The sequence below is a fragment of the Megalobrama amblycephala genome, unplaced genomic scaffold (assembly GCF_018812025.1).
Source record: "Megalobrama amblycephala isolate DHTTF-2021 unplaced genomic scaffold, ASM1881202v1 scaffold415, whole genome shotgun sequence".
In the NCBI taxonomy this organism is placed as follows: Eukaryota; Metazoa; Chordata; class Actinopteri; order Cypriniformes; family Xenocyprididae; genus Megalobrama; species Megalobrama amblycephala.
This window is the reverse complement of record NW_025953364.1, coordinates 75,606-100,371: the sequence shown is the minus strand read 5'-3', so window position 1 is coordinate 100,371 and position 24,766 is coordinate 75,606. Positions and strand designations below refer to the sequence as shown.

The following is a 24,766-nucleotide window of genomic DNA, read 5'->3' as shown; positions in this document are numbered from 1 at the left end:
GAACCGTTTTTATATCATTTTTTACCTCTAATACACCACTATGTCAAACTGCGTTCAGCACTCGCTTAGTGAGGTCTGATCGCGCTCTGACAGCGGAAGTGATGTCTCGTGCATATACTTCAATGACTGCCAGAAAGCTACTAAAGACGTGTTTAAAACAGTTCATGTGACTACAGTGGTTCAACCTTAATATTATAAAGCGACAAGAATACTTTTTGTGCACCAAAAAAAAAAAAAGCGACTTCAACAATATCTAGTGATGGGCGATTTCAAAACACTGATCTCAAAACACTGCAGGCCTCACTAAGCCATCGGATGTTATCAAAAATATCTTAATTTGTGTTCTGAAGATGAACAAAGGTCTTACGAGTGTGGAACGGCATGAGGGCGAGTAATTAATGACATTATTTTAATTTTTTGGTAAACTAACCCTTTAGTCCTAGACTAAAATGCATATTTCAGCTGTTTTAACTGAAAGCAACTAATACTGCCATATATTAAAATATGTCAGTGTCATTGTTTTGTACACAAGTAATGTTTTTTGTCTAGTGAACATTTATAAAAGATACTTAAATATCCTAATTGAACTAAGGCCTAATCCTGGCTTTGGCTAAACCCTGTCTGTGAAACCGGGCATTAGTACAGGTAAAAGTGCAAAACAAGTAGTGTGTATGAGTGTGTGGCAGGATGAGTCACGTCATCTGATTGGTTGGTTGGAGTATAGTTGGTAGACCAATTAGGTGATCGTAGCTGTACTATTTAGGGACCCTTATTTTGACGGGTAGGTATGTTTGTGACTTGGGGTGCTTCTCTCTCTCCCTGGAATTTCCGTTTCCGTTCCGATTCTCTTTCAGGTATGTTGAGTAGTGATGGGCAGATCGAGGCTTCGTGAAACACTGAAGCAGCTGAATCAAATGTGCCCTAATGATTCAAGGCTTCGAAACAATCTGACACCCGTCTCCACGGTGACCCCTAGTGGTCAGAGCAGTGCAAATGCAACAAAACTCAGGCCAAACATGCATTAAAAATACACTTTAACAAATGTATTGCAAAAGTTTTATTTAAAGTAAAATCAATTAAATGGAATTAACTAATCATCTAATAAGATTAAATATAGAGTGTCTGTATAATATGTGTTCTTTTATCAATTTTAAAGGCTTGTTTCTCTGTTCCATGGCTCAAGCTAAACAGGCCAATAAGAGATTAATAACTACCACTATTAATTTTAATTATTCTAATGTATAATTAAAACATCTACAACTGTATAAAACTGATCGGAGATCAGGTAAAACCATAGGGTAAAGCCCTAGACACTTGCTCAATAGTTCTCAGTGAATCTGCATGATTCATGGGCTCACTTTATCATCGCCCTCTATCGGTGAACCATTGAAATTTCGAACTGTTTTGAAATGTTTCGAAACAGTGATGACGTAATGAAGCCTCGTTTACTAAAATCACATGACTTTGGCAGTTTGACACACGCTCCGAATCACTGATTCGAAACAAAAGATTCATGAAGCCTCGGAGCTTCATGAAGCAGTGTTTCGAAATCGGCCATCACTAATGTTGAGTTTTTGTTGATGTAGTGATGCGTATGTTGCGAGTGTAATGGTGTGTAAAAGTGTTAAATTAATGCACAAATGGGGACAGCGCCATCTGTCTGCTACGTGATGGCATATAGCACGTGAAATAGGGACGGCCCACAGCAGAGATAATGAGACATGCTGCGGGTAAGTCGCACATTTTCAGCAGCCGGAGATTTATAAGTTAAAATGATTAAAAACACATAACTAACTGTTTTATTGCTGATTTATCCTGCAACGAACTTCTTATGGAACTGTTGATATGTGTTTGGTGTCGAATGTGTTGTTTTATGTTGAGTTATTTTTAGTTTGTATTACGAGGCCTAGTCGTAATTAATTTGTGCATTGTCTTTGTTTTAGTAGAAGTGATTTTAATTCTCCGTGAAGTTTCCCTTATTTCTACGTGTTCTCCATTGTGCAGGTATGTTGTAAGATGTGGTGTTTTAATGTTTAATGTATTAATTAATAGATCAAATGGAATTATATAAGTTCACCACTAGGTGGGGATGTTTACCTTCTCATCCAATTTAATTGAATTGAATTTGTTCAGTTTTTCATTTATTTGTGATAAATTCATTGCAAAGTCTATTGAAGTTGTCAAATTGAAAATTGTTAACACTATACGATCGCAACGCATAAAGATTTAATTGATTTAAAAAGATTAAAAAAAAGAAAGAACTGTTTTAAATAATCAGCAGAGATAACTAGATGAGTAAAGTTCGTAGACAAACTTTAAGTTGGCTTGAAAAAGCCTAGCCAGAAGGTTTGGAGTAGTTTTAAAAGTTTGAAGGTTTTCAATATTTTAAATTTTAGTTTGGTAGTTTTAAAAGCTGACTATGTGGTTGCTAAGGTGCTCAGGGTAGTTATAGATATAATATAGTTGTTATATTATAGTTATAGATAGAAATGGTCAGAATAGATAGATAAGATTAACATGAGCTCAGATAAGGTTAACATGACTTGGCATGTTACTAGTATGACATAACATTATTTAAAGGGATAGTTCACCCAAAAATGAAAATTGTGTCATCATTTACTCACCCCCAAGTACCATCATAGTAGGAAAAATAAATACTAAGATTAAACAGTGTATTTGATGCAATGCATAGGAATTCTAGGCACAGCAATTTCAGCCCTAAACATTATGTATCCTGGAAGACTATAATTTAGGAAAAACATGAGGGTTAGTTAATAGATGCATAAAATGAAAACAGCACGAAACTAGAATTTATTTATTTATTTATTTATATAACTAAAGTTCATACAAGAACACAGCATTGTTTTTACAACCGGAATATGTATTTTAAAAATTTAAAATTTGATCATAATAGCACAAGAACATATCAGAAAAATGTTATTCTTACAACTGTAAATATATTTATACAAAAAATATATTTTAAAATAAATAAATATTTATACTACTGAACATTTAATCATACTAGCACTTCTTACAACTGTAAATGTATTTATTCAATAAATGTTTAAAAATAATAAATAAAAATAAATATGAAAATGAACATTTGATCATACTAGCATAAGAACATGTCAGTTTTTTTTTGTTTGTTTGTTTTTTTTTTTAAGAAAATAGGTCTAGAATATGTATTTGTACAACTGTGGAGAATCTAAAAGAAAATGAAAAAGTAGTAGAAAAAGAAAAAAGTGCCAAATAAACCAAAATTGAAAGGGATAGATAGGGAGGATAGATAGATTTCATAAACTTCACAATTTTCATGTTGCAGTGCTCTATTTTTGCTGTCATTGGCAGCTCGCCGAGCAGGTCATTGCTGGTTCCCATGTACAGTTCTGACTGCAGTTTATATTCATTGTAATTAGAGTCGAGGAGGATGAACATGTCATCCTCCTCTGACAGTCCAATTACCTCAACCTCAACCACCTTCTGTGCTCTCTCAGAGACCTGCAAAGTGAAATGAGGAATTCTTTACATTTATGGAAATAAACACAATCTCTTCAAAAGACTTAAATTACGTGTTTGTTTTCGCAAAAACACAAAAATAACTTTATTCAACAATTTTTTTTTCCACTTGCCTGTCAGTCTTTTACACAGTTACCGCAGTGCTGTGTTTCAGTGTTTACATCCAAACGCCGGCTCATTATTGGCCGGCTCCAGCCTCAGAATCACACATATGCCTCATGCTAATCACGTGACCAGGAGTCGGCCAATACTGAGCCACCGTTTGCGATGAAAATAGCATAGCAGAATGACAGGGGAGACGTATTTGGAGCGCTTTTAAATTTCCCAGATGTGGGCCCAATAAAAATACACTCTTGCCCATACTTAAAGGACAGCGTGAAATTTTTTAGCACATATGTCACACCTTCCTCAAAGTCAGGTTCTGTGCCATTTTTGGGAGCTAGGTAAACTGTTGTTATCAGTGCACTAGTGGTTGTTGTCTTGGATGTGTCTATCTTAAACCTATATCAGTAAGATTTCAGTACAATAAATATTCAGATTTTAGTTTTTCTAAGAAAATGTTTGTTTGTTTATTTATCCATGTCTTTTTAGATAACTGGTATCAATCTCAGACAAAATAATTAACTAGATCTATGGAAACCCTACTTAGAGGTTGTTCCACATTATTAAGCAAGTCACAGTTCTCATGCAATATGGGAGGAAGAAAGATCTTTCTGAAGATGAAAAGCATGAAATGGTGCAATGTTGTGCAAAAGGCATGAAAACAACTAATATTGTGTGAAACTAAATGGAGATTATCGAATTATCATAAGATTTGTGAGTGATTTAGAGCACAGCAGAACTCGGTCAGATAAAGGCTTATTGAGGAAAGTTCCTGTCAAAAAAATTAATTGTATTAAAAGGGCAGCTATAAAAAAAAGCCAGTGTTGAGCAGCAAACAGGTATTTGAAGCTGCTGGTGCCTCTGGAGTCTGGAGAAGCTCTCCATGCAGGCTGGCAGTTGTGCGTAAAGATGCATTTTAGACACCACCAAACCTAACAAAGCATTTAGGTCTGCGCATGCGCATTAGCTTGATCCAGCATAAAAATACATTTTTTTTTGTCATGATTTGAGCATTTGGAAAAAAAATGATGAGACAGTTGTTGTCAGATTTCATTGGTGATTTCAAATATGAAATTTAATCAAAAGCTTGGCAAACAGCTTTGGAGCTGCATGATGCCCAAGATGCCCGAGAGGCGTTTCAAAGATGGCTGCCGAGTGAAATGACTTGTCTTAAAGGGACTTTGCTACTGTTCACATAAAACATCCGAGCCAGTGGAAGACCCCGCGTGCAGCGGCAGCTCACAATTATCTTCACCCACCGACACCGTCGCCGATCTGCGTGCTTTACACATTGAAGAAGGTGAGATAGCAGCTGCAGCAAGTTATTATTCTTATAACGAGTTAAGCCCTATTCGGATGGTAATTGTTTCTCATGAAAACGTAAGGTGTTTTCAACATTTACAGGGATGAGTAGATTGATTTTATTAGACTTGAGTTTTTTATCAAGTTTGTATGTTTAGGTTCAGTAATTTCACTTTAATGGCAATTAATAAGTAATTTCATTGCCCTTAAAGTGAAATAACTGAACATAAACATACAAGCTTGATAAAAATGGTCGTTTTAGAAGAAAATTTCAGATGGAACTTAGAGGCTTTTGCATCTGAAGTCTTCATATGTAGTTAGGACAAAATGTTAGTCTGAGACAGAGACAAGACCAAAACCTTCAAAAATTGTCTTAAGGCTGGTCTCGAGACCAAGAACTGTCTTAAGTACTTCAACACTACCAGCTTCACTTATTACAAACCAGATTGACTTTATTTCTTTCATACGTCTACAGAAGTTCTTAATGAGAATTAACAAGTTTTATTGAAAATAGTAGTTTGGTTTGAAGTCGCCATTATGATGATCAGTGTTTGTTTTAGTTGTGCTCTTGAAACTTTACTTTTTAACTTCTCTGACTGCTGTAACTCTTTGTCATGGTAAGAATGTGATCAGATAATGCTTGACGATAAATTATCATGTAATAATCTTATTCACTGATCACATTCAGAGTCTAATTTCTGGTTATGTGTTATGAATACCACATTACTGATGACAGTAGTCCTGTGACTGCAATCTTGATATTCAACCTGATAACTAGTGATGTCTCACAGTGAAGCACTGTACCAGAGCTTGATTCGTTTTGCCATAACCACGTGATCAGTGACGTCCGAAGCTTCGTTTTCACACAACCACATGACTGCTTCGTTTTCTGATTCAAAAATAATAGGTGTGTTCGACATCGGCTGCGGCTGGATGTAACCAATCGGCAAGATTAGCCGCGTGCAGGCGGGGAGGAGCTGAAAACGGAGACGTGAAGTCGGACACATTCTGCTTCCCCGTAGTGACGCTCGCACTGCGTTTGCATCGGTTTGCATACTTTATCACAGCTGAAGTGAAATAAATGCAATATTTGACTAATACACTGATGTTTCAGAGACCTTTTCATTCAAAACTTTATGTACTGCTTACAGCGTCTGTTTTTACAAGAATAAAGTTCAACATAAGCATATGTTATTTAAATAATGTAGTTGGGTCTTTGTTTTTTATCCGTTTTATTTTGATAAACATGACACAATACAACATCGCGACTACATGAAAAGAGCTTTAACGGTTATAAAAACACAGATTTTTGAGCATTAGTGGAGCTGAAGGCGTGACAATAAACACGAAACACACGTGATCGTTGTCATGCGGTGAATCCGGCCAATCATGAAACAGCTGTGTCGTCATCAGCGCTCGTGCAGCTCCTCTTGAGAAACTGCGCTGGCTGCCTCAGGCGGCTGATCTCGAATCGCTCTCGCGGTACTTTAAAGCCATACGTCACAGTCACATGACGTCAGCGCTGTCTCAAGTCGGACAACATTTCTTATCGGCATGCACTGCTTCAAGTCAGCCGCCGATCGGTCTTTGCGGCGCTGCATCAAGTCGAACAAGCCTAATGTGAACCACTTGCACAGGATTACAATGTAACTTACTTCTTTGATAAGAATAACTAAGAGACAGCGCTGAAGGCATGTGACTGTGACGTATGGCTTTAAAGTACCGCGAGAGCGATTCGAGATCAGCCGCCTGAGGCAGCCAGCGCAGTTTCTCAAGAGGAGCTGCACGAGCGCTGATGACGACACAGCTGTTTCATGATTGGCCGGATTCACCGCATGACAACGATCACGTGTGTTTCGTGTTTATTGTCACGCCTTCAGCTCCACTAATGCTCAAAAATCTGTGTTTTTATAACCGTTAAAGCTCTTTTCATGTAGTCGCGATGTTGTATTGTGTCATGTTTATCAAAATAAAACTGATAAAAAAACGTAGACTCTCTCCCTTTTTGTATTTCTTTATACCTTTTATCCTTTCATTATTTCTCCTTTAAAAAAAATGTCATCCAGAAAATTTAAGGAACGGCTGGAAGCAGCAAAAACCCTGGCAGATGAGTTGGAAAGCCCAAAAGTAAGTTTTTTTTTACATTATTTCTCTAAGAAAATGGCTCTGCACTCCCTCAAATATATCATTTAGTTTTTACTTTTAGACAAAAAAGAAAACAAAAAGGGACCTAAAGTCTCCAATGTTTCCTGGAGGAAGAGAGACCAGCATGGTAACATCCTACCACATCGTGATAGGATTATGAAGAATCGATCTGGTCAGTAAAATATACAGTCATGCTGTTGTTCACAAGTGTTTATGCTTCTGGTCAGAAGTAATGTTTTCTGTATAATTACATTTTGTGATTGCAGTGAAACCCTCTGGCACTAAAGTTTCAGAAGTTGAGGAGGTGAATGAAATTCAACAAGAGGTCCCAAGTTTTGGTAAGCATATTGAATTGAAAGCCTAAATAATATCAGCCTTAATATTTAAATTTAAAAATTTCAAATTTAGTCAAGTGTCAAAAGTACGCAATGACCATTTCCGTAATGCCCATGAAGTGATAAAGCCATATAAAAAATTGCAGTAACACTTTACAATAAGGTTCATTAGTTAAACATTATTTAATGTATTAACTAACATGAACTAACCATGAGCAATACATTTATTACTGTATTTACTAATCTTTTGTTAATGTTAGTTAATGAAAATATGGTTGTTCATTGTTTGTTCATGTTAGTTCACAGTGCATTAAGTAATGTTAACAAGATTTTAATAATGTATTAGTAAATATTAAAATTAACATTGACAAAGATTAATAAATGCTGCAGTTCCTTATTAGTTCATGATAATGTAGTTAACTAACGGACCTTACTGCAAAGTGTTACCAAAATTGCAAATTTGCTTTATTAAATGCATCATTGCTTTTTTCCTCATTATTATTATTATCATCATCATTATTATTAGTATCTTTTTCATTATTAATTTAGATCAACATCTTCAGAGACTAAAAGACCTGGTAAATTCGGTCACTGTCTCTGCATCAGTGGAAGAAGACATGTCTGTGTGGACAAAAAGACAGGCCATCGCTGGAAAAAAACTCAAGGCTGTGATGCCAGAAATTTTAAATTGCATGTTGACTGCAGACAGTAAAGCTAGATCAAAGTGCTAGATGCCATGACCCTCTAAAGGAAAAGAAAGCATAGCTAATGGTTGGATGGACTTGATAGTTATTTATAGAGAAACTGTGCTGCACCTTATTGCTATAGCATGTGAGTTTCCACATACATATAATGTCAGTCATGTTCAGGCATATGAACATATTTCTTTAATATAAAAAATGTTGGCTCAAGGCATCAAGAAAACAAATTTGAGTTTGTTGGTCAATAAATTTATAAAGTTACACTTCTATTTGAAGTTCATGGAAAGTAACAAAATGTGTAAAATGCATGATTGCTTGCTTAACATTCAAATGTAAATTATTTTTATCCAAATTGGTACATTTTAAAAACGGTTTGAAAGATATCACTGTTTTAAACCAGCTTGTGACATTAGAGTTTGATGGCAATAATATGGTAAATTATTCAATAACTTTTTTCTCCCTTCTGTAGCCTCAAGACATAAACTACAACTTTAACAATGTTATTTATTTTTGTACTTGATACAGTATGTTTCAATGATGACGCATGACAAATAAAAGCTGATACACACAGTGGAACACAGTGTTCCAGATCAGATTCATACAGACCTGAATGTGTGGTGTAACAGGTATACAAAGTATACTAGTAAATAATGTTATTATTCACACAAAATTGTTCTTTTATACGTTTTATGATACCTGATCTAAAGGTGCGCTGCTCCTTTAAGTGATGCGAGGTCACAGTATGACCTAATTTCCTGTCCTAACTCCTCCTCTTCCCTTTTGAACTGTGATTCGATGGAAGAGGTAGGTTTCTTTTGTCATCCTGTTAATTTTATCTTTTATATCTGTATTTCCACCCAAACTTATGTGTAAAGTACTGTTTTATTTATCCTTGGGATTATTTTTGTTATTTTACATTCTTTGAGGTATATTTCTGTCTTTTATGTGAAACAAGCACATGGTAATGGAGGCGCATCATATTTCTTTTATAGAGTGTTATAAGGGCCACTCATTCTGAGGCTGCTTATTTTGTCTCTATTATTCAGGTATGTTTTCTATATATTTTCCTTATGTTCATGTTTTCTTCCGCCCTTTTGAACTGTGATTCGATGGAAGAGAGTGTTATAAGGGCCACTCGAACTGAGGCTGCTTATTTTTTTCTCTATTGATTCAGTAAAAAGATCCAGTGAATCTGCTGCCTGCTGTCCCGTGTCTGTCTCTTCATCCACACAACGTAACACAACGCAGACCAAGTTTTAATACCCAGTGTCGCTGGCATAAGCGAGCCGCACGGGTTACAGTGGCACATTTATGGTTAAATTTCATATTAATTAAGGTAAATGCAACACTTATGATTATTGAATTGTTGTTGATGAAAATTTCAGGACAGGACAGGCGAACCACCTCTTTATGATGGACTGTTCATCGCACAAGATGCCAGAGTGTCTGCCTTTGTTGAACAAATAAGAAGCCAGATGTGTAGTGTAAGGATTTATTCAACTCTTTAACCCTACTTTTTTTTTTTTAAATTGTCCTGGTATTACATGTACCATATTGTTTTTACTCTCAGAGGACAGGTCATGATGTCTGTGGGCCAGCAACATTTACAGCAGGCAGAGAAATATCACAGAAGTCCAGGGCCAAGGTGGATGAAGAGGGCCTTGAAATAGCGGTGTGCAGACATGTGCAGACTGCTGCAAGGCTGGAATCACTATCGTGGTGAAATATATGCCTACACAATGTTCCTACAGAAGGAGCTGGAACAAGCTGCAAATGTAACATTCTTTTGTATGGACATTGCTTTGTAGGGCAGCCATTGCCAAATCTGCCCTACAAAGCAAAAAGGCAGTAACTGCATTTTTGGTCAAAAATTAGTTATTGTCATTTTCATGACATTCAAGGCATCCTTTGTTATGTGACAAAACATCTTATCTGAAATGTGTGTCGTTTTGGAGAAAAATGGTAGTTGTTTGTACAGTAACTGCAAAAAGCCCTAGTGAAACAAAGCATGAGTACAGTAACATCCATTACTGTATTCTTGTTATGTTTTACCTAACAAAAAATAACCGTGTTGCTGCGCAGTGAAGTTACTGTTTCCATGGTGAACACACACAGCTGATTTCGGTTTTTACATTTGCGATTTCACCCTTCTAACTTCACACAAATTTTGTTTGAGATGGCACAAAGCCGAGGAAAGAAGATGGTCGAACTGGCGTTGAAAAGAAAATACCCGGAGAATGGTAAGTAACAGTGACAGATTAAACATTAAGAGGCTAGGCTATCACAATATAAGCACTTGTCAGCTGCCAGGGCGGGACTTCCTCTCAGAGGTCCATTCAGATAGCATTATGCTAATTAACAGGCGATGTTTTAAATAGCTTTGCTTACCTGCCCTGATCCTCCCTGCTCCTAGCTGTAACTTTATCCTCTGTAACTTCACATCATCGCCGATGCCATGTCATCATTTTGTTGATCATGTCACAAAGTTATAATCCAACCAGCGGTGGAAAAATATTCAATAACTAGAAAAGCACTCGGTGAGCACTAACCTCTGTCAAGGTAGCCTATTAGGTCACTGAGGCAATACTAGTTCCAAATGTCCCGTGTTCTGGATCACCACCAAAATGTAGTCATCTGGTCCTTATACCCATGTTGTCCGAAAATGTCATCCAAATTCATGTCATCCGAATTATTTTACTAACGAACAGACAGACAGAAACAGCACCAAAAGATAACCTTTGGCCGGAGGTAAAACTTCTAAAGGCATCAGGCTATCCCATAACATCCAAGCAGCCACCGTGATCTTTTTCGCTCTTATTAGGCTAACTTACATGAACGGCGTCTTCTTTTTTCATAGGCTAAATTAATCATTCACTGCGTTGTTGTCCAGCAGGAGAATATAACTGTCCATAAACACAGCTATCAGTGTAACGTGACAGGTGTTCAACTTAAAACACACTCTCTTCACAGCCGCTGTTTAGAGCAGTTAGCGAGTTGTGAGCAAAACTGACATCTTTCTCTTTAGTAAGCATCCATGCTTTCAACAAAAACAAACTTCCGCAGGTATTTACGCCCCCTCCCTCTCCCCCCTTAGCTCTCAGACTCAAACACATTGGTTCCTGTTCCTAAGCATTTATTTATTGCACGGCTTCTTCTTCTGAATATAAAATTATATGTTTAATTTGGATTCCCCTAAATTATATTAAAATGTTGTCCCTCTGCATGACTGCAAGCTTCTATGTTTTATCCTATTATTGTAGGCCTAATGTAAATATGAAGCCAGGTTGCGTTTTTGTGTGTTGGCTTTATTTCGTTCTTCATTTTCATTGAGGGTGCAAAATTATTAATTTATTATTGTGTTAGCCTAATTCATGCATTATTTTGTCATATATATATATATATATATATATATATATATATATATATGGGTGGATGACATGACATACAGTTCTACCTGTCCATAATGTCATATACTATAGAAAATGGGTATTTTAAAAAAAATTATATCCTTATGTTGTTCCTCTAACAAGATATTATTACAGCATACCATAGCTTTAGTTGGTGTATGAAGACCAATACTTCAAATTTTGATCTAAAGATCAAAATTGTCATATGGTGTGACTGTCCTGGCTATGTGTGACCTAAACTAATATGATAATATATCTCAGCAAAGTATAAATAATTGATAGATTTACAGTTTAAGTAACAGAATTAGGCATTTTTAATGAACACAGAAAGTTTTGATGTCTGTGCATGATTTTTAAGCAAGTTCTGGCCAAATACATTTTGTCCGTAAAATGGGCATCATATGGTGTGACATTAAAATCTATATTTTGAACGGGCAATAATTTGACATCATTATGATGAAGAGGTCCATACTCAACCAGGACGTTGCATTGTCATCTCTGGAGTGGTTTGGAAGGTCATGAGGCGAGTTCTGACTTTTTGATTTTTACTTAAAAAGCTCTGTATCTGATAAGCTCACTAGTGGTCAAAGTTTTGTGTCTTATGGTGTGACTTAATTTAACCATGTTTCACCATGTTTGCCATACTTTGCATATTAAAAGATGCAATTATTTTGTCTTTGTCAGGCAGAAATGTCAAGTAAAGAGAGGACACAAAAATACAGGGAAAGACTCAATGCTGACCATGCAAGGAAAGAGGAGGTCTGAGGGAAAGGAGGAAAATTAAAGAGATCAGGCCACAACCTGCATAGTGTAACTTCAACACAGGATACTATTATTAAGATGGTGAAGCTGAAATGAATGGTTAAAAAAATCATGATCATTATATATTTTTCATTAACAGCCGAAAGACAAAAACATTTCAGACCATATTAAACTTCAGCCAGTCAATTTGAGATGCTTCAAGAGATGAAGGGGTCACGTTCATGATGGCATTCAATTCCTTTTTCTTTTCCTGTATCTTTTATGCTTCTCTCCACATCTCTATCATTTTCTCATCTCTTGAAGGAGGAAGGGAGTGCACACTGAATGCCTTGAGTTTTCCTCCTTGCTTCTTCTCTTTATACCTTTTCAGCTTCCACTGATGTTTAAAGATCCCATGTGTATCCGTTTTTACTAATACTATAATAGTCTATGAATTTTCAATCTAAAACATTCGGCTAATTGTAAATTGATATTTTTTACTGTTTAACAATTATAACACATATACTGTTACAACACACACTGTCCTCTAATTTTAAAATGTTCATGTTGAAGTTTCTTGACATGAGATGGAGTTTGGTTTACTCATATTTCTGAGTTTCATAAATAAAATCTTAAAAGTTTTAAAATGATGATAGTAAGTTTCATGATTTTTAGTCCTATTAATGTTAACTGAATTAATTGAATGATGAATGCATATAAAATACACTTTTTTTTTTCAGTTCGTCATATAGTGTGACACTATATCATTTGGTGTGACAATCAGAATTGTGACAGTAAAATGACTTTTTTAGTTATAAATCATAAAAAAGTCAATGGAGCAAAAGAGAAATAGTATCAGCAAGAGTCACAAGCATTTTGTTAGATTTATAACAGAGTTTGCCAGAATTAATCTAAAATATCTGGAAAGGCTGAAGAGGTATGTCTTACTTTGCATGATGATTTAGAAAATAATACAAAATATATTGGATCTGCACCAAAAAAATGTTAAATCTGAAGATAGTAATGATAAAGGTTTATGGTGAAGTTAGTTACGTAGGGAGACTATATCTCATTTTCATTTTATATAGAATAACTTTTATGTCACACCATATGACAATTTTAGGCACAAATGCAACAAAATGGTGAATAAATCCAATTTCCAATACAAAATCTAAAAAAAACACAAATATTTTTGGAAATTCAAGAGTCAGTACAACACAACTCAATATATTTTATGCATAATATTTGAAGTTTTAAAAAAAAAAATGTTTTTCAGGCTTATATGTCAACCACCCAAAAACAGAATCAACAACCAAAATCAACCTTACTTTTTAGTGGTCTTTCTCTCATATGCTGTGATTCTGTTTTTTATATAATACTTTACCAACTGCCAGTCTCGTTCACCGAGGGCTTTGGGGGCTGCTGTAATGCATGCAATGCAGTCGACTTTTCCAGGAGTAACTCCCGAGTGAATAAATTTCATCATTTTGTCTTCTACAGCCGCAATCTCCACCTCACTCCACTTTCTCTTCCTAGGAACTAATGACAAGAAAATTACATTAATTGCACTGCATGTGTTGTAGGTGCAAGACTGGATTATTTTTATACTATTCTTTATGATGTTGTTGACCTTTTATAAATAAAGCAAATAAAAACTATTACTGGACAGGTTCCTTACCTGATGTTACTTTCATGACCTCCCGTGTCCTCTCTGGAGATCCTTTAGAAACACAATCATATACATTTCTAAATCAAACTACTAATTACTGATAGGCTGTTTGGGGGGAATTCTTGATATTCTGATTGCATTAAACATTTAACAGCCTGTTCATACATCTTACCTTCATTCGTGTTTACTGGCCTGCTGCTATTCACTCCTGAAGTGCCTGCTTGAAGGCATGATTTAATTATTATTTAACTAATGGAAATGACAAACATCTTTAAAAGTTGTATTTTTATCAATACAACAGGTGAATTATGTATATGATGTATATTACAATGTTATGATGACAGGTGGTCGCGGGTCCTTAAGTAGTCTTGAAATGTCTTATACTGGGTACACACCAAAAGATGATCGGGTTGATTTAGGGCCTATTTCCCCCCTTCCGACAATCCTAGCTATGTCCCAATTATCTTGATGGTTCTACAGATTATCTTATCAGATTTTCCCTTGGTGTGAAGTGTGTTAAGAGTGTCCGAACCTGCTTGGAAGAACATTGGAGCCGCCCCGATCGCGACTCATAAATATTCTATATGTTGAATATTTACAATCAGAAATCCTGAAGTGTGGGGGGAACCCAGAGGACAAATGCTGGAGATTATCATGTGAAACGAAACAATATCCAATCAGAAAGCGAGATGATGGGAGACACGGTCGTTCACACACACATTGCAGGAAGCGGAGTGTTAAGGGTTCAGTGAGGTTCTATAGCGGGATTAAAGAACTACAACAGGTGAATTCTAAAGAGACAATAAATACAATAAAGAATAAATAAAGACAATAAAGAATTAATATAGTTCTGTATAAAAGGATCTATATAATGCTGGGTACAATGTTTTTTCACCATTCCAAACACTATCATCGCAATTTCTTCCTGCATATCGTCCGCCACTTATTCTGAAGTCTTGCTATTTCCTATAGCGAGAGATTTCCTGTGTTCACAGTCGAGACTCTGGTTGAAAATCTGTTTGTGTGAGGTGTGCTGTCTTTGTCACATCATGGCACACCACATACTATAGGAGCAAAATGGTTAAATCTAGGATTTTTTGTCCTCATGTTTGTGGTCTACTGGGACACTTCATTGGTCATAAATCCCCCCTCATTGACAAAAATGTACGATTACGTTATCCACCATGACTAGAAAATATATATTGTCTTTCCCACAGCATTTGCATTGGTGGACCGTGGTACCTCTAGGGTTCGTAAGAATCTCGTAAGCATAGAATCTGCCATTTAGATTACATGGCTACTTGATAGTACAACTGACTGATAACAATAGACTATTCCAGCAAGCCATGTTAATGTGGTGTGTATTCTTCTCATTTCAGCTCCTGAGTCCATTTGGGCTGAAGGTCAAGACAGAACCAAACCAAAGCTGGACTGTAACCTACTGGCCTATATGACAGACTTCATACTGACAACTACTGGCATGGATGCTGCATCACATGTTTTTAAACAAAGACTTTTTCACCTAGAATTTAAAGTGTGGTGGAGTTTTTATTCACCTGGCCTTCATGAGGAGACCCTGTGTCTTTATCTTATGTGAGTGGATATCATATTAAACATTCTTAAAAGTACTGCTTATTTCTTCTGAATTTATTGTGTAGTATGTGTAAAAAATTTCCAATAAAAGAAAGGAAACTTCTAGAAATGTATTGAAGTAATTAAGTAATTATTTGTTGAGTAATCAAGATTGTTGGGACCTGTTAATGTAGTAGTACAGTATAAATTGCAAACATATGCTTGTGTTGGGCACGTGTTACAGGTTACTACCCAAGACAATTTAGAGGAGGTATATGATGCTGTGTATTTAAAGGTGCATTGAGTCATGTTTATTTGTACAATATGTAATTTATGTATATAATATATTTTTTACAGTGGAACAAATTGCTTTTTTGTTTGTTTTGTTTTTTACCACTGCACGGCACCATTTTATCATCAATAATTTTGTATAACTTTGTAGTTCATTGTTTTGTCAAATGTGAGAATAAATGCAAGATTATATATTTTCTTTAAGATTATGTAACTTCTGTAATAAAGTCTGTATCATTAAATGGAAACTTGTCTTTCTGTTGTTATTTTGTAGATTTATTTTGTAACTAGGCTTAAATGTAATTCAAAATAATTTAGTAAAAAAAAAAAAAAAGGTATGGTTGCCTTTGGAACCCAGCCTCGGGCCAGTTCTTGCTAATCGTACAATTTATGCTGGCGTGATTATGGCCTTATGCCAGCAGCGTCGGCTCAGTTTCGGCACCCGGACTCGGACCAGTGTACTGGGGCGGAATCTGGCGCGTCATTCATTGCCGCATTCCACCAGAGTCCGGCGGCCGCATCCGGGCCGAGTTATTTCTTCCGGCTTGCCGGAATAGCCTCTATGCACGATCGCTTCCGCGTTCTGTCTAAGCACGCCCACTTACTTCCGGTGCTGGGCCGAAAGCAGCAGCGCTGGATGATTCTGACAGCATTAAAGACTCATTAAGAGACTAATTTAATTTCAAAACTCACTTTCATGTTTGAATGCCTTCTGTTGTGATCCGATGTGGATTCTGACCACCGTATTAAGGTATATTTATAGGTTACGCGATGCAAAAGACTATACACGCTAGTTACCATAGTAAACATGGTAAATTTATGAACGGTTGAAGAAATCAGACAAATCATAAAGGCTATCACAAACATGTTTTTATTTTATCTGTCAGTATAAGCCTGTCTCGTCTCTTATAAAATAAAGCAATTTTTTTCGGTAGCTTCCTCTGATTCTCTGACTGAAAATAGACAACTGTACTAATAAACAAAACACAACGCGACTGAATATGTGTCCTCTTTCTTTTGTGAAATAGACCTAACGGTATAGAGAGCCTAAGTCCCGCCCCTCCGCTTCCGGCTCATGGGACCTTATTTCGGAAAAAAACATGTATGGTAGTCAATGGCGAGAGACAACTTATTTTTTTATCTCGTCTCAACTGTGCCCTGAATTACACATATGATGTTTGTCAATTTAAAAGATGAAAGTCAAGAAAGTCGCAGTTTGTCATAAAACAGAAGAGTAACATTTAGTTTTATGTGAAAATCGCTCAAAGAACTACATCTCCCGGGAAGCGAAACAAGCTGGTATGTGTGCAGTGGTACAAAACACTCAGGTATGACGGCATAACGTTACGATTATAGCGTAAGACTATAGAAGAAATGACAGACGTTAGCTTCAGTAAAGTTAGCTGCATTCATTGAGAGAAAAGGTAGGCTACGTCAAATGCGCGCCTTTTGGGTTTGTAGTCTTTGTATTACGTATATTTCACAGTCTTATACCTCAACCGTTTTACATCAAACTGCGACTTTCTTGACTTTAAAATGTATCTTTTAAATTGACAAACATCATATGTGTAATTCAGGGCACAATTCAAACAAGATCAAAATATTTGTTGTCTCTTGCCATTGACTACCATACAATATTTTTCCGAAATAAGGTCCCATGGTGGTCCACCGGAAGGGGAGGGACTTAGGCTCTCTATTAACATTTCTGTGTGACTAATGTGCAATTCTGTGCAAAATTAATTAATTATGATCAAATGTCACTTTTTATTGTAAACCTATAGTGGTAACATCGATGCTTGGGTTTTAAATATTTAGGCTAGGCAAACCACAAAAATACCAGCAAACGGTCACATTTATCATGTTTGTTTAGCGATCACGCTGTTTCTAGTTATTTCTTTCTGATTCATTTTCTGATAAAAGTAACTTTCGTTGGTGAAATGAAGTGTTTGTGTGACGTTGCTCCAGAGAGGTGTGTTACGGGCGTGTTTTTAGTGAAGCGCTGTGGAGCTTCTGGCCCAACAGTGGAAACGCAACAGATTTTGAGCCCGGTGCTACTGGCCCGAGGCCCCTAGCCCGGTTCGGCCCGTTTAAAGTGTTAGTTCATCCAAAATTGATAATTCTGTCAGTAATTACTCACCCTCATGTTGTTCTAACCATGTAAGTCTTTTTTTGTTCATCTTCTGAACACATTTTAGGATATTTTTGATGAAATCTGAGAGCTGTCTCACTCCTCCATAGGCTTTCAGAGGGAATGAATCTTGCTGGCCCAGAAAAGTTATTAAAGAGATCGTTAATATAGTCCAAGTGACTACAGTGGCTCAATCTTAAGTTTATCAAGCGACGAGAATACTTTTTGTGCGCAAAAAAACACAAAAATAACGACTTTTTTTCCACTATTCATTTCCTTCTCTCTGGGCCTCTAGTGAGTTTACGTAGTAAAACTTCGCAGCGCGTCTGTGTTGTACGTCACCACGTAGGCTCACTATTGGCTGAGGCTGGTCATGTGTGCGATGCGTGTGACGTACAACACAAACGCGCATGCTAACCCTAATTGGGTCTGGTCGGAGGAATGAGGTTTATAATAATGCCGGTGCAATATTGACTCTATTTAGGAAAACCTAATCTTGAGGTCAGATACATCCAGGGAACAAGAACCAAGGAAACAGAACACGGACATAGGTGCCACGGGGGAGACAGGATCTGGGGTGTCGGTGGAATCGGGGTCGTCAGAGGATAATGATCTCATATGGATAATGTTGGACGAGGTGGCGGAGGAGAGCAGCCAGCCACAGGAGCCCCGGGGGGAGGAAGAAGGTGGAGGAAGGAAGAGGAAAAGGCTAGAGGAGGTGCGAATGGAGCCTATGTTCAGGAGACGAGGGCACGGAGGGATAAGATCAGGAACTGGTTCCTAAGGCCTAAACAGCCTATCTTGATCATGGGAGACTCGAACATGGCAAGACTGCCAACAATTTTTGACGACAGGGTCCATGTGGAGTGTTACCCTGGGGCACACTGGGTTCATGCCCATGAGATGTTAAGAAACAGGACTCCCACCACGGACGAGGTCACGGCAGTTATCATGTCATTTGGGATTAACCCTCTGGAGTCTGAGGCTGATTTGGGGCCTGGAGAAGTTTTGACATGCCCTGACATTTGTGCTTTTTTCAGTTGTTCATAAACATATTAATGACACAAGTGTCATTACACTGTATTCAGCACAAACTAGGCTACCATAATATGTGAGGAACATGTATGTACATGTTTGTGTTTTTGAAGGAATAACGTTTATGCGTGGTTATTGAAAAAACAAAAAACTTAAGTCACTGAAATAAGGCCAATAAAAGTATATTAAATCGGTATTGGAGATTGTAGAGTAGAGTTTTTGCTTCAGAATTATGTAAAATTTATGCTGACTACTCTTTCATTTATAACAATATATTGATTTAGTTTTTGTAAGACACTTTTTGCCAAGAAACACAGTATGCGTGGAGGCGTGAATCACCATGAATAATGGGTCATTCTCACCTGAGAAGACAAAAGAATCGCATAGTAATGACCTGAAAAGACTTGCATATTAATGAGGCATTTCAGTCAGGAAGGCTGTGAAAAAAAAACTTCATGGTATATGAAACATACAGAAAAATATTATTACAATATAAAATAATGGTTTTATATTATACTTTAAACTATAATGTATTTCTGTGATGCAAAGAGTCTGAATATAGGCTTTTAGTTTAAAAGCATGCACATTTGGACAAATATTGGATTCTCATATGTTTATGACAATTTTCTATACAGAGGAGTTATTTTTATTTAATATTCATTTTATCTCTATGAGCGCTGGTGTTTGTAATTCATACTGCAGCCGGAGGGCGCTCTCTGTGCATTTTTAGTCCACAAATTCATCTAAAGAAGAAGAAGCTATTCCATGAATGGTGTTTTCCAATTCATACTGCAGCCGGAGGGCGCTAAAGAAACAAAAACTCGCTAACCATGGCTTTTACATCCAGATAAACACTTTTCAAGACAATAAATACACGATTGAGACGATGTATGCATGTGTTGCCTCTGAATTTGCCTGTGAATAGCGCTGGCTCCGTGGGTGTGGCCGCATTAGTGGGTAATGAGCTGAATCACGGACTTCTGACATGGCTCTCTTTTCATACAGATTACATAAACACAGAATGTTTGTTTTCGATTTGACTTACACGATTTAAAACCTGACATTTCAACGTTTCTTTAGACATAAGTGTAATTCTTTTGTCAGACGTATTCACTAAGTTACAGTTCATTTTCTGAGAACTATCAGATTGGACTTCGTCACACATCATGTCAGTTTTCTTTATTTTACAAAAAGCACAACATTTTGTTTTTACTCTGAGTGTATACAAATAAAAGGAGATATTCTATAGTTTCAATTGATGTATTACTTATGTCTCTATGACAAAAAATGACAGAGTATTTTAAGTCTGTTTTGCTGCAATGTGAAAAAAACCCTGCAAAACGCGCCGGTACGTTTTCAGACCTCAGAGTGTTAATGATCGGGCATGTGCATCGGCGGAGACAGTAGGGAAGCTTGTGCAGAAAACCCTGGGAGTAGCGGGGAGTACGTTCCCGAATGCCCGGATTTTTATCCCCACCATAAATTTTAACAGACATCTTCCGAAAAAACAGTGCAACACGCTGAATCGGATTAATGCACATATCACCGGCACCGGCAGAGCACTGGAGGCCTTGCCATATGAGCGGTTCAGGTCTGAGCAAGACTTTACACACTGGACTGGAGTAACGGGGAGGGCAATGTGGGAGCACTGGGCCAAGTCTTTAAACTAATAGGGGAGAGGCACCCGGTCAACCAAAGCATGGGGACCGTGGTGAACCTCTCCCAAAATAGAGTCCTGAATAAAATGGAGTTAAAAGTATTACAGAGAGGATTGTCTTTTATTCCCAGGGATGTGGGGGGGACTAGCTGGAATAGGCTGGAGGCGGAGGAAGGGCTTACGGCCTACCACAGGAGGCTGAAACTAGCTGATTATTTTGAAGGGGAGGAGGGACAAGGACAGAGGGCCCCCTTCACGGGTGCATCTGAGTGGGAGCCACAGGACAGCCAGGTGGGGGAAGTGGTATGGAGGATTATGGAGAAGGATAAAAAAATGATGAAGGGGATTAAGCAGGTTTCTGGAGATAGTAATTTATCAAGAGGGGAGTGGGAGGCATTGAGGGGATTGAGGGCGGATCACTCATTGGTCATTAAGTCTGCGGATAAAGGGAGTGTGGTGGTAATAATGGACAGGCACCAATATGTGAGGGAGGCCATGAGACAGCTGGGGGATAAGGAATTTTATGAGGAGTTGCGGGAGCCAATCTTCCTTGAATCAGTGGAATTGTTTAGGGAGGAGTTAAGGCAGCTGCAAGAAAGGGGTCATTTGAATGCAAAGCAGGTGCAATATATTAGGGGGAGTGGTGCTCCCAGGGAAAGGAGGTTCTATTTACTTCCGAAAATTCACAAAGAAAAAACGGCGTGGCCATTTCCAGATATCCCTCCAGGGAGGCCGATAGTTTCAGATTGCGGCAGCGAGAGTTATGGGGTGGATGAATTTATTACGATGCATCTGAACCCGCTCGATGAAGCACGCTAGTTACATTAGGGATACTTCAGATTTCCTGGGGAAGGTACAGGAGATAAGGATAGGTTCCGACTCCAGTCTCTTCTCTATGGATGTTGAGAGCTTATACACCAACATTGAAATAGAGAGGGGACTGGAGGCAGTCAGGAAATGTTTACAGAAGTATCCAATGGAAGATAGGCCAGATCAGAGCATCCTGAAGCTATTGGAGCTCAGCTTGAGGAGGAATGATTTTGGGTTTGATGGACGGCATTTTTACAAATTAAGGGTACAGCAATGGGGAAAAGGTTCGCCCCAGCGTATGCCAACATTTATATGGCAGATTGGGAGGAATCGGTATTCCTTAAGTGTCAGAACAAACCCAGTCATTACTGGAGATATTTAGACGACATCTGGGGTGTTTGGGAAGGCACTGAAGAGGGTTTCAGGGACTTCGTGGAGATCTTGAATCTGCACCATCTATCCATCCGGGTGAAAGTGGAGAGAAATGAGGCTGAAATTAACTTCTTGGACACTACTGTCTTCAAGGGGCCGGGATTTCAGCACTCGGGCCGATTAGACTCGAAGGTATATTTTAAAAGTACAGACACGCATGCCTTGTTGCACCGGGGCAGTGACCACCACCCTCACGTTTTTAAAGGCATAGTTAAGGCCCAATTGATGAGGTTTAGGAGGATTTGCACTAGGGAAGGGGATAGAGTGGAAGCAATTAAGACACTGTTTGAGGCACTGAGGAGGAGAGGCTACTCCAGACAATTCCTAAGGACGATGGCAAAGGAGGAGGCAGCGGGACGAGAAGGTGGGAACACCTCACTACAAAAAAGGATCCTTCCACTGGTGGTTCGGTATTCCAGCACCGCCAGAGGCCTGGCCTTGGGTATCCAAAAGAATTTTAGGAGATTAACCCAGCAGGAGGCACTGGGGACTCGATACAGGGTGGTGGCGGCGTATAAGAGGGGCAGGAACCTATGTGATATGCTGGTGCATAGTGAATTGGTTCCTGCCAGTGGAAAAAGTAAGAGGAAAACTCGGGACACCCTTCAAAAAGGAGGGAGATCAGGGGTCCGGGTACGAGGGGGACAATCCGGGGTCTACAAGTTGACCCAGGCCATTCCCCTGAATCAGAAGAACTGTGTTTACCTCATCAGGTGTGCCTGGTGCGGCAAGAGATATGTGGGAGAAACCAGGAATTCGATCCTCACGAGGATGTGGGGGCACCGGCACGCGGTGAGTAAGGGCACATTGCGAAAGGGGCACATTGTACCTCACTTTTGTAGGCATGGGATTCAGAACTTAAGGGTCTCCGGGCTGGAACACAATCCAGAGTGGGATGTGAAAGATAGGCGAAGGAGAGAAAGATTCTGGATTAATAGATTGGGCACGTAGTTTCCCAAGGGCCTGAACATAAGGATGGGTTAAAAAAGGTTTCTGGAATATGTAAAAGAATATAATTTCCTATTAAATTGATTTATGAACAGGATTGAAATGTTGTCGGGGTTTTTTGGAAAAAGCATAACATACCTAAACCTAACCTCTACAGGAATGGCCTGGATTCTAGATGATGGAACACCGGTGACATACCTAAACCTAACCCTCACGGGAATAGCCCGGATTCTGGACGATGGAACATCGGCAACATACCTAAACCCAACCCTATCACTGGGGGAGGAAATTAGTTTAAAGATAAATGGGCTATCCCTGTACCAGCACATTACCTAAACCTAACCCTCACAGGAGTAGCCCGGATTCTAGATGATGGAACACCGGCAACATACCTAAACCTAACCCTCACAGGAGTAGCCCGGATTCGAGTTAATGGAACACCGGCGACATACCTAAACCTAACCGTCACTGGGGATAATTGGGCTATCCCTGTACCTGCACATTACCTAAACCTAACCCTCACGGGAATAGCCCGGACTATAGAGGATGGAACACCGGCAACATACCTAAACCTAACCCTCACAGGAATAGCCCAGATTCTGGATGATGAAACACCGGTGACATATATGTGGGGCACAGGTGGGAAAAGTTCATAGTTATAGGAGTAAGTGGTGGTCGGTGAGGGCAGCTTGGGAGCAAGGAGTCCCGAGTTCAAGCCCGGGACCGAGACCAGTTTTGGAGGACGGTCGGCAGGAGGTTTGATGTTTGGGAAGGAGGTTAGCTTCAGGTGATCGAGAATTGTGATTGGTCAGGATAGCTAGCGAATGAGTGATTGAGGGGAATTCGACAATTGTTAGAGGCTCGAGGGTAGCTGATAGAAATCGAAGAAAGCTTGCAAAGGATTGTGGGAAAAGGGTTGGTTTAGCCTACCATGAGGGGGAGAGGTGGTGTAGATGGTTAGGAGGTTTGAGAAAATACTAGGTAGTTAGGGATCATTCGCCTTTACGGTTGCACTGTAAGTGTGATGTCGGCTATCCAGGCGAACAAAATGACAATCTTGGGTGCTCGTGGGAATCCATAATAGGAAGTATGGAATAGAACTTGGGGGTTTTTGATTGCAATTCAGTAGAATAAGAGTCATAAGAATGGGTTATTCAAAGAAAAGGGTAAAACCAGTGTTTATGGGTGGATCAGCCTCATCAAAGACATGCGCTGGCCAGTGCACTCCTGCGTCCTCCCTATCCCAAACTGGATAGCCGTGAGACGGTTATCTGGGGGGAGGTGTTGCTTTTCTTCACCTAACCTAACCTAACCTAACCCTAAACTAACCCATAGTTATTAAGAGCCTCTTCCTCCTGTCTCTGTTTCTCTTTTTTCTTGTATTTATCACTCTCCCTTTATATATTTCTTTATACCTTTATCCTTTCATTATTTCTCTTTAAAAAAATATCATCCAGAAAATTTAAGGAATGGCTGGAAGCAGCAAAAACCCTGCAGATGAATTAGAAAGCCCAAAAGTAAGGTTTTTCATACATTATTTCTCTAAGAAAATGGCTCTGCACATGTCTCCCCCAAATATATAATTTAGTTTTTACTTTTAGACAAAAGAGAAAACAGAACAAAAGGGACCTAAAGTCTCCAATGTTTCCTGGAGGAAGAGAGACCAGCATGGTAACATCCTACCACATCGTGATAGGATTATGAAGAATCGATCTGGGCGTTTCCCAAAAGCATCGTAAGCTTAAGTTGATCGTAGCTCCATTGGAGCTATGATCAACTTAAGCTTACGATGCTTTTAAGAAACATTGCCCTGGTCAGTAAAATATACAGTCTGCTGTTGTTCACAAGTGTTTATGCTTCTGGTCAGAAGTAATGTTTTCCATATCATTACATTTTGTGTTTGCAGTGAAACCCTCTGGCACTAAAGTTTCAGAAGTTGAGGAGGTGAATGAAATTCAACAAGAGGTCCCAAATC

The 24,766-nt window shown here is 38.5% G+C and overlaps 1 long non-coding RNA gene across 1 annotated transcript; it reads right to left on the bottom strand.

Annotated features, from left to right (window-relative positions):
• Window positions 1-13,641: 13,641 nt before the first annotated feature.
• On the bottom strand, window positions 13,642-14,238 carry LOC125261443. The gene is made up of 3 exons (XR_007183294.1): window positions 14,091-14,238; window positions 13,928-13,969; window positions 13,642-13,788 (listed from the first exon to the last, which is right to left on the bottom strand). It is a non-coding gene; the product is annotated as an uncharacterized LOC125261443 (long non-coding RNA).
• Window positions 14,239-24,766: the final 10,528 nt, after the last annotated feature.